Source organism: Bombyx mandarina, chromosome 24, assembly GCF_030267445.1.
Source record: "Bombyx mandarina strain Sakado chromosome 24, ASM3026744v2".
NCBI classification, from domain to species: Eukaryota; Metazoa; Arthropoda; class Insecta; order Lepidoptera; family Bombycidae; genus Bombyx; species Bombyx mandarina.
In genome coordinates, this window is record NC_143230.1 from 3,245,139 (window position 1) to 3,263,991 (window position 18,853).

The 18,853-nt window shown below is 38.6% G+C and overlaps 1 protein-coding gene and 1 long non-coding RNA gene across 3 annotated transcripts in view; both read right to left on the reverse strand.

Annotated features, from left to right (window-relative positions):
* Positions 1 to 18,853, reverse strand: part of LOC114248501 (nephrin) — a 424,177-nt gene that overhangs the window by 340,801 nt on the left and 64,523 nt on the right. The window lies entirely within an intron of this gene.
* Positions 4,983 to 7,184, reverse strand: LOC149499935 (uncharacterized). Its single transcript, XR_016325349.1, has 2 exons — positions 6,765 to 7,184; positions 4,983 to 5,700 (listed from the first exon to the last, which is right to left on the reverse strand). It is a non-coding gene; the product is annotated as an uncharacterized LOC149499935 (long non-coding RNA).

Here is an 18,853-nt window from a genome sequence, read left to right on the forward strand (position 1 = left end):
GCTTTAGTAGACATGCCTCGCGCTGAATATAAAACTCAGTAAGAATGAGACAGTGAAGTTGTCAGTAGTGTCTTAGCCCAAGGACTTCCAGCCGAGATGTATGAGATCGTAGATCTATAAGTATGTGAAATCACGAACAAGCGAATAAACTTTAGTATTTATTGCAGTAGATAGCTCGGCGTTGTCTAGTCTTTTACCACGATAAAAAAGTATTCTATGTATCTTATACCTTTAAACGAGCAATTCTTGCTTAATAATAATCTGAATCTCGGAAACACCTCCAACGATTTTCATAAAATTTAGTATACAGGGGATTTCGGGGGCGATAAATCGATCTAGCTACGATTTATGTTCAGAAAATATTGTTTTATTCGTGTTTTCAATAATCAACTGTTCCCGACATTTATTGGCGAATAATAATACTATTTTTCTTAATTGAGGGCAACTAACCGCTTTAAAGACACAACAAGATGGCGTTATCAAAAAAAAACCTATCATCTATTCTATTAAAGTAAGTAGTCTTAGTGTGACTGAGCAATAAAAACTTAAACATTCACAATATTAATATGATATAGTGAAGATTATTCGTAACAAATCTAATAAACTGCACCAATATTCAAATAGGAAAAAGCATGAAGCGATTTTTCAAAAAACGTCACAAACATTTGTATATATGTGGCTTTGTTTTATTTTTCAGTCAAAGTTCACGCGACTCTTTTTTCGAGATAAAAACGGACAGCGTTTTTTGTTTCAGCAATCACTTAATTTATTTATTTTATAAAAACCTTTTCTTTTACCCACATGGTGTTTTTTGCTGCAATGAGATTTAGTACCGCATTTAGTACCATCCACTCTGCCTGTATCTGCCGCGAAGCAGTAATGCGTTCCGATTGGAATGGCGGAGCAGCCGTTATACTATATAATTGAGATTGCAACCTTACGCCTCACGGTTGGTGGTGGCAGTTACGTTATAGAAGTCTATGATCTTCGTTAGCCACGTAGAAGTTAGCTAATTCACCCGTCTTAGCAATGACAAATGGTTTGTTTGATGTCGCTATTTCTGTGCAGTTTCTTATATCGGCTCCAGTAGGGTTATATCGTCTTACAGTTGCACTACATTCGAACCTATGGACAGACATGCAATGACTCCTCAATTTTAGTAAGCGTTGTGAACTGTGAAGTCAAGAGTAGTGCGAATCTGGTCGGAACACCAAATTGGGTAGCGGCCCCGAGGCCTTTTCCCATCCACTTTACATTAAAAAATTCTAAATAAACCAGCTATAGTATGGTATGGTAGCCAGTATACCGCAAACGTTTACTAGAATTACTTATTTCTAGCGGTACTATGGTGGTTAGATGCGAACCGTCAGTAATAGTAGGCCTCGCAAAGTGAGTTAGTCTGTTACCGAAGTTCGCAGACATCCCACATGTGAGGTCTACGTAACACTATTTAAAATAACAGAGTTTCAAACATCCGAGTGATTCTTTTCGTTTTCGAGTGATCTACCCCTATTTGATATGAACAATGAAATAAATGTTAGCTTCAGCCACTTATTGTGGCAACGATAATGGTACAAGTAACAAAGTCTTTAGGGAGGCTCCCATACGAGTACTTTCCATTTCACAAATTACAATTCTTCCGAAATTACAGAATCCAAAGTGGGTGCCATTAGCCGAAACCGCTTCACATACGTTGGCATGATTAGGGAGCGCGTTCGTCACCGAACAAAAAAAAAATAGGCAGCAGAATAAAGTGCGAGGCAATTTTTAAAGATTACAAGACGAAATCCGACAATTTATTTTGGCGGAATTACTCGCGTTACCACATACTCAACGCGCATTTACAGTTTCTTTAAATCATATATTATTCTGCTTGCGTTCGCCGGAGGATTTGAGTATTTATTTATCTACGTGCTTGGTTCTTTAACTTGGTGCAAATCTTGCAATAGAGCGGTTGTTGTGGGTACAACACTGTTCTCTCTCATGGAAATATCTTTGTCTACCCATTACCCATATCTCGAATCCGCCACCATAGTTTTTATTGACCTACCCACAAGGTTTCTCCAAGAGAACTATAGAGTCCACAGTGGTAAGCAGCGATTTGACTATATGTACATTGGTGATGTCCGTTAGGAACGAAGACCATACTTCTTTGAAGGAAGGTAAGCTATCGTGATTTTAACGCTCTGTAACAGCACGCAGGAGCAAGCACCTATAAAGAACTGTGGAGCGGTTTCAGATAGAGACCAACTTTTCACCGAAGGCGGATGGTACGTTGGTAGAAAGCAGATTATAAGGTCATCTCAAAAAAAATCTGCGCAAGGGATGAAAATACCTGAACGAAGATTAATTGAATTTAAATACATTCTGACTTATGTAGACATGGTGTGTCTATGAGAACTTGTAGCCTCTCTACTAAATGGTCATACCTACTCACTATATGGACCTTGAACCGAAGACAACAGGAAAACTACAAAACCAAATAATGAGAGAACCACTCAAGTAAACGAAATATTACAATGTCGAATTTAAAAACAATAGAGCCCGCCATAGAATTTGGAAGCAGACATTTAACAAAAATAAAACGTCCGGCAACTTCTGGCAAATTAACTGTAATATTCCATCCCCCGAGAGCAAAACAGAAACATCAAAAAGCCTTTGTGCTACAAATGAATAGAGCCGGCCACGGTTGAACGAAGCTCAATCGTCATCTAGGACACTTCAATTAAAAAGACGTAATCGTCCGTTCAGATATTCTGATGGTTATCAGTAATTAATGGGGATGTTACATTTTGTACAAGAGCAGTCGGTGTGATAAACTTTTGGGGCGGTATGGTCCAGTAGCCGATGTCTTTTGGCTGTTAATAATTGGTCTAGTCTATCGGCAATAATCGGTTATCCAGCTGAGTCTTTAACATAAAGCATGTGGTCGTCGTCGTGGCATTAAGGATAAGTCTTTTAGTGCATTTGTATTGAGCGATACGATTGTGCGGTGTTGCGATTCCGACGCCAGGTACTAATTTTCTTTCCTGACCAGACGGGCTTATGTGGGTTTATAGGATACTGTCGGCGTCCTTACCTTGCCCAGGTTTTGTATTGGGCGAGTATCGAGTATCGGGCCAAAGTACAGAAGAGTCATTTAGTGGACCTTTCTGCCGCAAAGCAGTCATGCGTTCTGGTTTATAGGGTGGGGCAGCTGTTGTACTGATAGAACTGATACAGAATTCATGTCTCAAGGTGAGTGGCGGTATTTACTTTGTCACTTCTATAAGGTCTCCGGTAACTACTTAACACCAGGTGGGTCGTGAGCTCGTAATAAAACTAATAAATTAAAGTGTGTCACTATATCTATAGGCACCAATAAATGCTAAGCATTAACAGACAGCCTACCTATTAATGCCTCATTTGCGAGCAAAACACCGTGCTATTCCAACCCAAATGTGAAATTGCAATCTTTAATAAATTTAAATTTTGTCTCGACGTCTCAAGGTCGTATCATTCGATAGATAGTTGGTCGTGAACTCGCATCAGTAACACCGATAATGCGAACAGAATAAGTCTTAGTAATAAAACTAAAAGTAAAACAATGTTTCGTTGATAAATTTACTTGACACAGGTACACACAGAGATCTAAATGGCCAACATAGTTGACCTTTTAAATAAACCCAAAGGGATTTAGTAATGGTCTTTACTTTTAGAGAGTCGAAAAGTCTGGAATTCTCTAAAACGGGGTGTCTATTTCCCTTTAAAACTCTTGTCATATTATACGGCCTGGATTACGAGGGGTACTCTGTAATTTTAGGCTGAAACTACCCACAGTTTTCATTTTTGTATTAAAGGTTTCCGTGCGCGGTTTGTGTCCAAAAATGATCACAACAGGTAGCCCATTGGAAATGAATTAAAAAAAAGACAGTTTTATTAAAGATTCTAGAATTCAACCTGTTACAGTTTCCGATTATTCTTATACTTGCACTTTTTGTGATCACATCTGATCACCATGTGTTCTGTGATCAGCGAAATAAATGATAGAGATCAAATAATTGCTACTATTGCGATCTATGGGAATATGGTTACGAAGTACTCAGATACAATGATAGTGAGCATTTATGAACTCCACGTCCTTCAAGTCGGGGCTTCGAGAAGTGTGCTAAGAAGTCAGAACGAATAAATTCGAATCGACTAGATATTTTATTACAGATTAAACTTTTTCGGAAACGAGGCCACCGAACGTTTTGCCCAGTTAAATCTAGCTCTCCAGACGGATTTCAATCTTTCCAAATGTGGATTCTATTTGCGAAAACGCGTCAAGGACTGATGTAGGAATAAAGATATTGTATTGCGAACGCGTCCTTCAAGCTATTCGTTTTATTCCCTTGAAAATTACATGTCGGAGTCATTTATCGGTCACATCGAACTCGACCAAGAAACTTTTCTAAAGCCATGGTGTTAGAAAAGCGTGATTAGGACCCTGACTAGTAAGTAGGTCCATTTAGATTACGCTATCATAATGCGGTGTGGGATAATCTTTTGGCCAATAACCGACATGGGTTAAGGAGGAATCTGAAAGAATTTATTAATTTGGTCTCAGAGGTAAAGAAATGTTTTCGGTCACTGAACCAAACAAGCTAAGAAGTGTTGATCAGTTTAAAGCTGTTACTGTATTGGTATGAATAAAATTAGATGGTGTAATATGATAAGTTTTAGTTACAGTATGTGCAGACAGTATGATATGGCATGATGAGGATGTACGTAATTACTCTTAGGATAGGATTCCTACTACAGTGTTAATCAAGAAACTACAGACTAACTATTTTCTTCCCTACCTATTCGCTGATAGCCTACGGGATTATTTCAGCTTAAACTAATTCTAATGTCGAGAATGAATAAGTTTTCTGTTATCAGCAGCCAAATTTAGCACTTTTGCAACTTACTAAAGGCAAGTGGGTGACATTACTGTTATTACTAAAAACACTGGTGACACTTGTGAGCCCGCACGGGTAGGTACCATCATTCTGCCCGCTCGTGGCTTGGAGAAGCAGTAACGCGTTTCGGGGTTTAGAGGTGGGACAGCCATTCTACTATAACACTAAGATAGTTCCGTTGTTGATGTCTATGGGCTGCTACTTACAACCTCTGCCAATGCCAGTCCCAAACCCGGACGAGAAAAGAGGAGGGTTGAGTTGGAGTTCGACCTTTCCACCGTAAAACAGTCAACGCCGAATGTCTGGGGGCAGTTAATTATCCAGATCCATATAAGGCTTCAGCGGCTATGAAGAGCTAAACCTCTTCCAAAAGCACTGCCGTGGAAGGACGCGGGACCCCACCACGTGTATTTTCCCAAGAAAGCCTCATGCGGCCACGACCCTCAGGATTGAGGATTATCGACGCAAGGAGGACTTACCACCATAAACATAGAGGTCTTGTCCATCCATTTAAGCAACAAAAAATACAAATTAGAATGCTTTAAAATACTTTATTCGGAAGAGATTTTTTTTTAATCATTTAGTTATATGATCCTCGAGATGTTGCAATAGCAGCCACAGCACCTCTGGAAGCAGACGCTCTAGAAGCAGAACTAGAAGTAGATCCTCTTTTAGAAGTAAGGGCTAATGCATCTACGTTCTCGCCGGCTCCTATTGCTGTAGCCCCGGAATCTTGCTTTGGCAACGCTGACACGACCAGAATCACCATGGCGAAAATCTATTGAAAATATTTACTTAGCGTAAGCTTTATTACAATTTTAATCAAAGGAATACGCTATTATGAATTTATAAACAACAAGGTGTTTACAAATCGTTTAGTTTAATATAATAGATAAATAACATAATTTACCGTCGAACCGTAATGTAATGGAAAGACTCCTGAAGTTCAAGTTCAGTAGATGCTACCCATCATACATTGCGTGTATCAAATATTAATCACATAAAATTAATCAGTGATTCGTTTAAACATTAAAGCCACATTAGATTATTAATGGTGGGACGACCTCTTGTGAGTCCGCACCGGTAGGTACCACCGCCTTGCCTATTTCCGCCGTGAAGCAGTAATGCGTTTCAGTTTGAAGGGTGGGGCAGCCATTGTAACTATACTGAGACCTTAGAACTTATATCTCAAGGTGGGTGGCGCATTTACGTTGTAGATGTCTATGGACTCCAGTAACCACTTAACACCAGTTGGGTCGTGAGCTCGACCACCAATCTAAGCTATAAAAAATAAAAAATAAACTTGAGACCTACTGGAAAAAGCCGGATTTCAAGATACTGTCGATTTAATAAATGGCCCAATCAATGCGATAAGTGTCAATAGATAATAAGAAAATAATTGTGTAACAAACAGGAGATTTCAGTGTTGGAGTAGTTTTAATTTTGTTAACTCGTAAAAATAAACAAAATGTTGTATGGAACTGTAAAATAATACATTATCTTGAAAGAGGCAGCAGTTTGATAGCCACTTAGATGGATCAGAGATTTACAGAAAGGTCATAGAAGTATCTCAATCTCCATTTTAAGTGAGGAACCAGTATCATGTCTGCTTTGCTTTGGGAAAGACGTCCTATTTTCCAACATTAACTTTAACCTAATGTCAAATGCTCGCGGCATTCCCGTTTATAACTTTAACTTGAGAGCTGATGCTCAAACAAAAAGAGCAAGCCTAAAATTGAGCCACAAAATATGAGATATATATATTATCCTTCGAGCTGCATTAATTATTTTCCATCGGAGAAAAGTAGCACAATTGGTTTTAAGTATTCACTAATCACTTACCAGTACGGTTTTCATTGTTGATCTTTCTTTGGCTTTTCAACTACTAATAATTTTCATTTCCAGCAGTGGTTATTTATAATACAGAAGATAATTTAATTCGTTTGGTGACAGCTGATAAAAGTCACGGCTTAATTACAATAACAAGTTTCTGAATAGAATTTTAATTTTCGATTAGTTTATCTTTGGTTTATTTATTCATTGTGAATATTGTAAGGTACAATTTTTTTGCTGTGGGGTACATTAGGATCTTAGAAGTTACTATTTTACCTATTTCGACAGCAACGCAATCTTTTTGGTTCGAAGTGTACGTTACGTTCTACATTAAAATTGGAAGCATTGTATTATACATTGCGGCTTAAAAACTTTTAAGCCCTTACACTAATTTCATTTAGTTTCTTACTAATTTAACTTATGTCGTTAATCCATAATTTTAATTGCTTAGATGGGTGGACGAGCTCACATCCCACCTGATGTTAAGTGGTTACTGGAGCCCATAGACATCTACGACGTAAATGCGCCACCCACCTTGAAATATAAGTTCTAAGATCTCAGTATAATTACAACGGCTGCCCCGCCCTTCAAAGCGAAACGCATTTACTGCTTCACGGCAGAAATAGGCGGGGTGGTGGTACCTACCCGCGCGGACTCACAAGAGGTCCTACCACCAGTAGTATAGTTCCGCAAATAATAACGCACGATAGATCTAAACTAATTTAGTATGGAACCATGCTTGAATTTTACTTCCATTAATGACTTTCAACATCTTTATTCATAAGTAAAATGTAATTTTCTGTACTAGATAAAATAATTTGGTGTTTGTTAATGTTCAAACGAAAAACTGTTTTGAAATTTTAATAATTAAATATCTAATTAATGTAAGCAGCCTTGACTCTGTTTTAGATCATCGACATTGAGTTTTTAGGGTTGCTAGACTACGAAAAATTTAGGAATTTAAAAAAATATATCCTAAACGTGTATCATGGCTCATCTGAAGCTTGGTGATTACCTTGAAACTATAGACGTCACAACATGAACGTTGCTAACTTACCGTTAATTACATAAAATTTCATATCTCAGTTGTCCGACTCTTCCAACTGGAATGCGTGATTGATTCGGGAATAAAATTAGTAGGATGCCATGGTATCATAACGTTCTCCCAACGAGGCTTGTGGAGAGTACTTAACGGTAGGCACCGGCTTGGCTCTGCCCCTGGCATTGCTGAAGTCCATGGGCGATGGTAACCACTTACCATCAAGTGGGCCGTATGGCTCGTCTGCCTACTAGGGCAATAAAAAAATCCTGCCACCAGTAAAAATATATATTTGAAAGTATACGCAACAGCGAGGTAGAGATAATATTCCAGTATTTGGTTTAATGCAGTAAAAATGTTATAAATAGGTGAATGAACTGTGATCGTGTGGAATGAACTAGTCGCTCAAATTATTAGCGTAGACATGAGACATGAGGTCTGTTCGGTTTCTGAACACCAAAATTTCAGCGAGCGACTTCCACCATGACATTTTTTTCTTTTTTTTCAAATCCAGCCGCCAAAGATCGACGCATCGATTTTATATTTCTTTTATATTCAATCTTTAATTTGTCATACGAAATATCTCAAAAATAATAAATACAGTCCACGCTCATTTACCACAACGTAACAAGGTCTGTCATAAAAATCAAGCGTAATTAAAACTTATTGTGAATTAGTACAATTAAACTTTGCATTTTGAGACGGAACCCAAAAGTCTTACGAGATGCCCGTGCTAAGGGACTACTAATATGGCTACTGCTACCCACTAAATCACTCCTCTGCATTCTCGCCCAAGAGTTCGATCCCCGCCCGAGATAGAACCCGGGAATGGTATGAGGATTACCGCAGTCAGCCAATATTAGTAAAATTAACCTGCGAATGGTTGCACAGCCATCACATACAGTACGTAACACAAAGCTTAAGCAAAAATAGAAAATAAAATAATAATAATTTGGTCGAATTTTTTTGACATTGCAACACTTTCTCCCTAAGCACACGTTTAGTTAAAAATTCGGTTGTGTACGTCCGCTCGGTAAGTACAACAGTCGTGTGGTTGGTCTAGAATTCTGTCGTAAGACCATTTGGTAGGAACTCCTCTTCCGATCTCTGTGACTGTGTTCTTTAATCACGAGATTTCCGGCGTTGCATCGTGTTGCGTGTTTCATTTTATTATGTGTTATAAAGTTCCCATTAGCAGTAACTCAGTCGAAGCTCATAGCTTTAGACTAGTAAGTTTTGAGCCGGATCCTCGCGATTTCGATTGGAAACAGCCGCGAAGCAGTCGTCCTTGAGCTGTTAGGCCTAAAGCCTCATCTGAAAGCCTTATTTGCTTTCCTACCTAATCTGATGGTCTTGAGAGACCGTTTCAGCGTAACCTTAACTAGTAGCTGAGCTCACGGGGCTCAAACCTGACGACGTGCTAACAATAACCCTACCAAGAGCTTCGCAGAATCTACCACCGGATCAGAAACGCGACCCACTGAGAAGATCCGGCGAGAAACTCAGTGGGCTGTTTCTGTGGGTTAATTTACTTGTCGGGACCTTCGTCGCAAGCGACGGGTTCGACGAGAACGATGACCGGTGCTTGGGGTACCTAAAAGCACCGTTAGTGGATCTGGTGGATCCGAAATGACGTGCTCTGAAAGCAATTGAGTAGCAAATCGTCGAATTCGTCCATTCATCGTGGCTAAACAGCAAGACATTTGAACCAACGGTGATTTATGATACTTTTTTTAAATATTTCTATTGCTAGTTCTACCTCGAGGGGTTAGGTTCTCAACACGCGTTGTCTAGCATAAAGCAGCCGTCCGCTTCCAATTAAAGTTACGACTAAGCTACATAGTTCGCGGAAAACGCGCGTTAACTGATCAGAAACCAAACGCAATTATTTGATAAATGAAAGTCTTTTCTCGAAATAAATCCAGTATTTTGAAGAAAAAAATTACAAGCAAAAAAAACCGAGCAAGATCGAGAGAGTGCTAATTAATAACCTTTGCAGCAGGCACTTGGGATTAAAATTGTAATAAATAGTCAAATAGCTGTGTTAGGTTTTTAAGTGACTAACATAGATTAATAACATAGATTCAATATTCAACATTGCGACTATGGAATGAGCTCCCCTCCACGGTGTTTCCCGAGCGCTATGACATTTCCTTCTTTAAAAGAGTATTAAGCGGTAGGCAGCGGCTTGGCTCTGCCCCTGGCATTGCTGAAGTCCATGGGCAATGGTAACCACTCACCATCAGGTGGGCCGTATGCTCGTCTGCCTGCAAGGGCAATAAAAAAATGCTTGCTAACAAAATATATGGTTTTCTTACTAAAATAAAGATACATAATAATAATAATACATAACAAAAAAGTCCTCGAGCTTGGCACGAGAAAGGCACTCACGAATAAAGTCTCTCATCGCTAAAATAAATTAATAACAAACATAGAAACTGAGATTCAGTTCGGGAATTCGAACATAATTAACTTATTACATGACTCCAATGGCAAATGGCCAAAACAATTTAGATATTGTCAACAGATCAAATCGAGGACAAAACTGCGAATTATGTTTACGAAGATAAGATGGTTTTTTTTCACTATTCGCTGGTAGCCTAAATGTCTATTCTAACTTGTCGTGGACGGAAAGTGAGCTCACGGGCTCAACCTGAGATAATTTGCTAACACCTACTGGTGGTAGGACCTCTTGTGAGTCCGCACGGGTAGGCACCACCGCCCTGCATATTTCAACCGTTAAGCAGTAATGCGTTTCGGTTCGAATGATGGGGCAGCCGTTGTAACTATACTTGAGACCTTAGAACTTATATCTCAAAGTGGGTGTCGCATTTACGTCGTAGATGTCTATGGGCTCCAGTAACCACTTAACACCAGGCGAGCTGTCAGGTCGTCCACCCAGCTAAGCAGTAAAAAAATAAAAATAAAACTAGCAAGAGCACTGCTTCACTGAATCTACCACCGGATCGCAATGGTAACCCACTGAAAAGATCCGGCGAGAAACTCAATGGATTGACTATAAGTTGTATTCTCTCATATTTTGGACCAGACATACACATTCCCGGCCCTTCGATGTTGGGATCTTTTATTTCACTACTCTGATATTAGTTTATATGTGAACACAAATATCATTTCTCGATTCTTAAGGGAATTTCATAATAAAACAAAGTTTTTTATTTCGTCATAAAAAAACTCTGTTTAGTTTAGTAGTAGCAATCTTAACAATTTGTTTGCTTAGATGAGTGGAAGATCTCACAGCTTACCTAATATTAAATGGTTAACAGAACCAATAGACATCAAGAAATTAAAGCCGTCTCCTATCTTAACGACATGAGTCGATAGTACAACAGCTAATTCACTCTTCAAACCGAAACGTTTTACTGCTTGACGACAGAAATTGGCTGAGCCGTGGGGGTTCATAGGACGCCCTACCACCAGTAAAAATAATATGATAATATTGGTACAAAAATTAACCCCAAAATAATATCTAGTCTTTCACTTAAAGAAACTCATGTTTTGTACGTATCACCTCTTTGTACCTATGCAGTTAATACTATTTTGATTAAAATTGGTATAGTTGTCATTGGCCCATCGGAGATAAGACTTGGTAGGACCTCTTGTGAGTGCGCACGGGTAGGCACCACCGCCCTGTATATTTCAACCGTGAAGCAGTAATGCGTTTCGGTTTGAAGGGTGGGGTAGCCGTTGTAACTATACTTGAGACCTTAGAACTTATATCTCAAGGTGGGTGGCGCATTTACGTTATAGATGTCTATGGGCTCCAGTAACTACTTAAAACCAGGTGGGCTGTGAGATTGTCATCACATCTAAGCAATAAAACAATAAATAAAATATAAAAAAGACAGTTTATGTCGTAATACAATTAATTCTCGCCAAATGGCGCGCGACTGCTGTCAATTACTTTTTTTTTTATTACCTAAACTGATAGCCTTGACAGGCTATTTCAGCGGAACCTTAACTAGTAGGTGAGCTCACGGGGCTCAAACCTGACGAAGTTGCTAACACGAACCCTAGCAAGAGCAGTGCTTCGCAGAATCTACCACCGGATCGGAAACGCGATCCACTGAGAAGATCCGGCGAGAAACTCAGTGGGCTGTCTCTGTGGGTTAATTTACTCGTCGCAAGAGACGGGTTCGACGAGAACGGTGACCGGGTACTTTCAAACAAATGTGTTTCATACCTTTAACGATAGTCGCGGCGAAGGGTGCTCCGTCTTCACTAATAAAATAACATTTTCGTATAATCTATTGACGGTAACATCGTATTGTCGTCTCAAAGTCACGAATAAAGCACATTAAACAATAAAATACCGTTGTTTATCCATTTTGTTCGTGAATGATTGATTTGTGCCCCGTTCGTGCGATATCCAAATTCCTAACATTGTTTACATAAACAGAACGTTTATTGGGGAAATCGTTTTTCTGTTATATCACACATATACGAGTGTGTGTGTGTATATATGTTTTAGCTTGAATTAATTTCATGAGTGCTTCAAAACGATTTTGTGTTATATATATTTTATTTCTTAGATGGGTGGACGAGCTCACAGCCCACCTGGTGTTAAGTGATTACTGGAGCCCATAGACATATACAACGTAAATACGCCACCCACCTTGAGATATAAGTTCTGTCTCAGTATAGTTACCACGGTTGCCCCACCCTTCAAACCGAAACGCATTACTGCTTCACGGCAGAAATAGGCAGAGTCGTGGTGCCTACCCGTACGGCCTTACAAGAGGTCCTACCACCAGTAATTACGCAAATTATAATTTTGCAAGTTTGATTTTTATAATTTTACTAGGGACCCGCCCTCGCTTCGCTTCGGAAACTGTAATTTATTATTGATTTCTCCACTATTTAATGGATGTTATTATACATATAAACCTTCCTCTTCAATCACTCTATCTATTAAAAAAAACCGCATCAAAATCCGTTGCGTAGTTTCAAAGATTTAAGCATACATAGGGACAGACAGATATAGGGACAGTGAAAGCGACTTTGTTTTATACTATATAGTGTTTCTTAAATCGTTACTAATCGCAGTCGTCGCTATCTGAATCTTATAATATTATTAATATACTAGCGACCCGCCCTCGCTTCGCTTCGGAAACATTAAAACACACATGAAACCAAAAAAAAAAAAAAAAAGAAGTAGCCTATGTTCATCAGGGACAATGTCGGCTTCTAATGGAAAAAGAACTTTTCAAATCGGTCCAGTAGTTTCGGAGCCTATTCGAAACAAACAAACAAACAAATCTTTCCTCTTTATAATATTAGTATAGATATAGATTTTTATTTATTTATGAATGAGGGATAAGTGTTGGCCCAGAGGCCTTTCCAAATTCACCAGGACAGGTGGGCGAGCAAAGGCTCAGCCAGAAGGTTGTTTTATTAAGTTCTACGACTAGAGACCCTTTAAATTAATTTAGATAATCGAATTATCGAATCGAATTAAGTTCGAATATTGATCTTTAAGATATTCGAATTTAATTATTAGGTGTTCCTAATACTCGTAATGAAGTTCGAACATCGTATATATCATATCGTATGCATGTACATAAAATATGTTTTTAAAGTTTCGAGAAGAGTCTAAGTTATTATAAGACATTAAAAATAAAACAGTCTCTTTATTGACTAAGTTGAATTCTAATGACCGGTCTGTTATTTAAAATAACTAACATACCGTATTCGTCAGGTACCACGAAAACCATCAACTTCGAACTTTCGGCATGTATTATTATTGTATTGAATTGAAGTAAATGCTTTGAGAGTTTATTGTTTTGGGGTAAATTACTCGAAAATTAGTATTTTTTAATACGCTTTTATTAGCTTCAGACGTATGTATGTTAGTATGTAACGGAATCTTTGAACATGATTTTGACCCCCTTCAAAACGTCGGATTAACTCGAAATTTGGCATACTTATTAAGGACCGATGATAATTCAATATTAAACAAATAAAATTGAAAAAATTGACATTTAACTAAAAAATGAAAAATAAATAATAGTTAAAAAAAACTAACAAGATAGATACGCTTTTATTGAAAATCCAACTAAAAAATAGAAATAAAATGTTAATAAATTTGTATTAAAAATAGTGTAAGTAAAAATGATTTTATTTTTAAATGATTTATTGTACCGAGAACTGAACGGGCTAACGGTCCGCCTGGTATTAAGTATTTATCTGCCTATTTACGTGACAAAGTGAACGCTGCCTAGAAGTAAAGTTTGCCAAACCGCTTTCAAAAGCTTTTCTTCGAGAAGGTCCATCCTTACGAACCGATTCTGAACATATCATTAAAACATCACAGGATTACACAATGAAGCAGTAATGCGTTTCGGTTTGAAGGGTGGGGCAGCCGTTGTGACTATACTGAGACCTTAGAGCTTATATCTCAAGGTGCGTGGCGCATTTTCGTTGTAGATGTCTATGGGTTCCAGTAACCATTTAACACCAGGCGGGCTGTGAGCTCGTCCACACATCTAGGCAATAAAAAAAATATTCAACGGGAGATAATCGTTTGCGGCACAACCCTGTTGAATATAATCAAAGTCAGATAAAAAATTTAAAGGAAGCAGAAAAACCGATTTCAAAGGAAATCTTTGGGCGAAATATCTAAGATAAAAGTTACGTACACGCGTTATTGGGCGTTTTAGGACTTCTCCTTGGGTCGAAATGACGCCGAAAAGCCTCCGTAACGAATACAGAGTGTTCATAGCCTTAACATCGATAAAAATGTATTTTTATTCACATAGTGTTAGCGCTAAAGGGATTATAAGATATAGATCCGAACACTGGAAATAGGTGGGTGTTGAATTTGGAGCGAATTATGAGCGACAGCGGGAAGTAGGTGTGTGTTGAATTTGGAGCGAATTATGAGCGACAGCGAATTGGCTCCCGCTGGCTGACCACTGGCGTTTTCGACATACCGTTTTCGTTTATTTATCCCTAGAAGACAGATCTCGCATTTAGGCCCATCTCCTCCCTGAAAATTTCTGACGCCAATCAAAAATTGTAGGACGAATTTGAGCCAATTTTTTTTAATTTTTTTTATTGCTTAGATGGGTGGACGAGCTTTCAGCACACCTTGTGTTAAGTGGTTACTGGAGCCCATAGACATCTACAAGTTAAATGCGCCACTCACCTTGAGATATAAGTTCTAAGGTCTCAGTATAGTTACAGTCGCTACCCCACCCTTCAAACCGAAACACATTACTGCTTTACGGCAGAAATAGGCGGGACTACCACGCGGACTCACAAGAGGTCCTACCACGCCCCGCCTAAATGATTAGACGCCCGGTCCTTTCGCATGGAGTGATTTGACTGTAGCCGTGAGCTTGTCCACCCCTAAATAAATAAATAAGCAATGACAATACATATACAGGTAAGTACTGCCTTGACCCAGGAAGGTATGCCGAGACACCAGCGGCACCGCAAGAGCGGGCTGTCGTACGAACTGAAGTCTAAGGGTTAGCGCCGTGAGTCTGGTTTAATGTTGACCGTAGGAACCCCCTTAATTTGCTCGGAGACCTCAGGCGGAGACGTCTAGTGAGAGAGTGCAAGTTGATTAGAGCGTATGGCCTGTTTATAAGGCTTAAGCTCGCGGTCAGCTTTGAACCTCTGTAGACTGTTAAGTGCTACATACACCGCGTGCCCCCCAACGACGGGTAGGGAGTTCGGCTCCTCATCCGAAAAATAAGTTAAATAGCGTCATCCTATTACCAGAAAGGACTGAAACGTTCCCGTCTAAAATCTCGACACAGAACTGTCTTACAATGCAATTTAGATGTGGAACACGTATATGTAAGTAAATTGAGACTGAAACAATATAAAAGTACTCCTCGATGGCAAGTCGAACTGGAAATTAAAATTAGTTTTACGGTTTAATCTTGGCTTCTTTGTTATCACGTTGCCGACGTTTCGAATATTCTACGAACTGCGAGACATCAGGGTACTTGCATATAATTATATACTTATACTCGTACTAAGTACACACTCATACTGTGTGAAATTAAATTAATTAAACGGGAAAACCCGAGAAAGTGGTGGCAGCTCTGCTCCGGCTATTAGATCAAGCAAACAAAATTGCAGTTATATTTTCTTTTTTCCGTTACAAATCTATTTGTAATTCATCATTGAAATCAACCCAAAACTGTTACGTTTAATCATAAGTAAGTTATAAGAGATATATCCTCCGTTCGACTCCTTCTGGGGCATTAGAATCTCACATTCGCCGCCGTCGTCTAACCTGGGTTCCTCTTCTCCTGAAGATAAAAATCCGAGTCAAACAAACAACCAAAGCTAGATACCGTTAGTGAAAGGAAGATACATATAAATTCTAATCAAACTGTTAACTGTTAACTGTTTTGAAGTCGTCGTGGCCTAAGGGATAAGACGTCCGGTGCATTCGTGTTGAGCGATGCGCCGGTGTTCGAATCTCAGGTGGGTACCAATTTTTCTAATGAAATATGTACTCGGCAAATGTTCACGATTGACTTCCACGGTGAAGGAATAACATCGTGTAATAAAATTGAAACCCGCAAAATTATAATTTGCGTAATTACTGGTGGTAGGACCTCTACCTCCGCACGGGTAGGTACCACCGCCCTGCCTATTTCTGCCGTGAAGCAGTAATGCGTTTCGGTTTGAAGGGTGGGGCAGCCGTTGTAACTATACTGAGACCTTACAACTTATATCTCAAGGTGGGTGGCGCATTTACGTTGTAGATGTCTATGGGCTCCAGTAACCACTTAACAAAAGGTGGGCTGTGAGCTCGTCCACCCATCTAAGCAATAAAAAAAAAAAAAAAAAAAAAAACAATAGTTATCGCAATGTCTAAATTTCATGTTTCAACAACAAACGTCTTGGCTGATTGTGACCACGAGAAATGAAAATTCTTCAAAACTGTATTAGAAATATTGAAGCTTTTAAAATGAAAACATTAAAGACGATATGAAATAGTTTAGTCATGCCTGCACTTGATACGTACCTATCTGAAATCCTAGTGCAGCCTTTCCCAAAGTGGGCGATAACGCCCCCTTGTGGGCCTTGCAGACCTAAAGGGGGGCGTTAAGAGACCCAAAAAAAGGGGGGCGCTGTGTAGAGGCTTGGGAGGCCATTTGTAATTTCATCTAGGGGGACTCTTAGACATCGACTGATATTTCGCTATAGTGGTTTTTAAGTAGGTGAAAAAATAGGGGCGCGAACAAATAATTTTTTCTCAAAGTGGGCAGTAGAAAAAATTTGTTTGGGAACCCCTGTCCTAGTGGAACCTGCTCTGAGCCACCGTAACTTAGTACAAATATCCAATCACTCATTCAAGTTTTATTAGTACGAATCTTCCACGTCGTTTCTCAATTACTTCCGAAGTCTATTCTGGAGCCCCCGCACCTTTCAACTAGTAAACGGCAAAGATAAAAAGCCAAGAGAGACTTTCTGAGACATTTGTAGAGCGCGCCAATAATCATCACTTTAACTCACTAACAACGCGAAATAAGAATCAACTCATAAAGAATATTACGTAAGTGAAAGTCTTGGGAATTATAACTCGCGCCCCTGCTATATATCATCCGAGTTGAGGAAACTTGTTGGCTTCTATTTTTGAGAAAAAAAAGTTTATATTTTATAATAATAATACATATTTCATAAGAATTTCATCAATTCGTCGTTCTTTTGGATTTCGACAATTTTTAAATAACGAAAATCATTTAACTTTGACATTTATTATTTATTATATTTTGTTATTTCAATATTATTTGGTAGACTATTATGACATTTTGATAAATCGTTATCATATTCGGCTAAATGGTCATTTTAGTCAAGAGCCGGTAACACCGAATGAAGTTGCGCTTGTCAATCAAAGCAATCAAAAAAAAATGTCATGGCGGTGGACATCGGTTGCGCGCGGTAGCTCTAAATCACTAATTATTATTGTAATCCTTAATTGTTTAAGTAATTTAATAGTTTCTATTACTAATATAGTGAACCTTCAACATTACGGTCTACATATTTCAATGTTTCCTGAAGCTTAAAGCCTATAAGCGACTCCTGTGCTAACGAGTTCACGAATCAACAATCATATACGACAGCGCGACCTGCCGATGCCTCGATTAACATTTTGATAGTACTAGAGGTCCCGCAGTAGTCGAAATGCGACCATAATTAATTGGAATTGTGAGTTTGTACACTATTATGATTGTATTTTATACTTCTATAATCACAAATTTCGCCAGGACTACACTATAAAAAATATTAACAAAGACAAACAATATTTAATCTCAATTTGACAACAGACATCAAGAACAAAACTTTGACAATAAATAGTATGCATGCGTGTATGCGTCAAATACATGGTATGTAGTGTGTGTAATGTTTTCTTTATTTATTTAATGTATCTTTTATGCATTATTTAAAAAAAAAAATAGCATTGTGCACTTCTTCTCTATATTCTCTATAAGTGTGGAAAATTTCATACTCCTCCGTCCGCGCAAATTTCGTAAAAAGGGATACAAAGTTTTTGCTTCACGTATTAATTTTGATAGTATTTATATGATCGTTTTCATTTTATATTATTTAGATAAGCCTTAAGTGCACTTTGGAGGGTTGAACGGCAAACTATGCAGCATTTTCTATCATGCTTAGATAGCACGTTTTTTCCACTACATACATACTTCATGTTTTTTTTTTGTTGCACATATTTCAAACTTCTGTAATCTGTTTATTGAATTTGATTTGTTGGAAGAAAACTGATGTACAAGTTAGACTCGACTTTTGTACATATCTATACTAATATTATAAAGCTGAAGAGTTTGTTTGTTTGAATGTGTTAATAATCTCAGGAACTACTGGTCCGATTTGAAAAATTCTTTTAGTTTTAGATACGATTTAGATTTCTATGACATGTCCTTCTTCCAAACGAGGCTTGTGGAGAGAATTAAGCGGTAGGCAGTGGATTGGCTCTGCTCCTGGCATTGCTGAAGTCCATGGGCGACGGTAACCACTCACCATCAGGTGGGCCGTATGCTCGTCTGCCAACTGG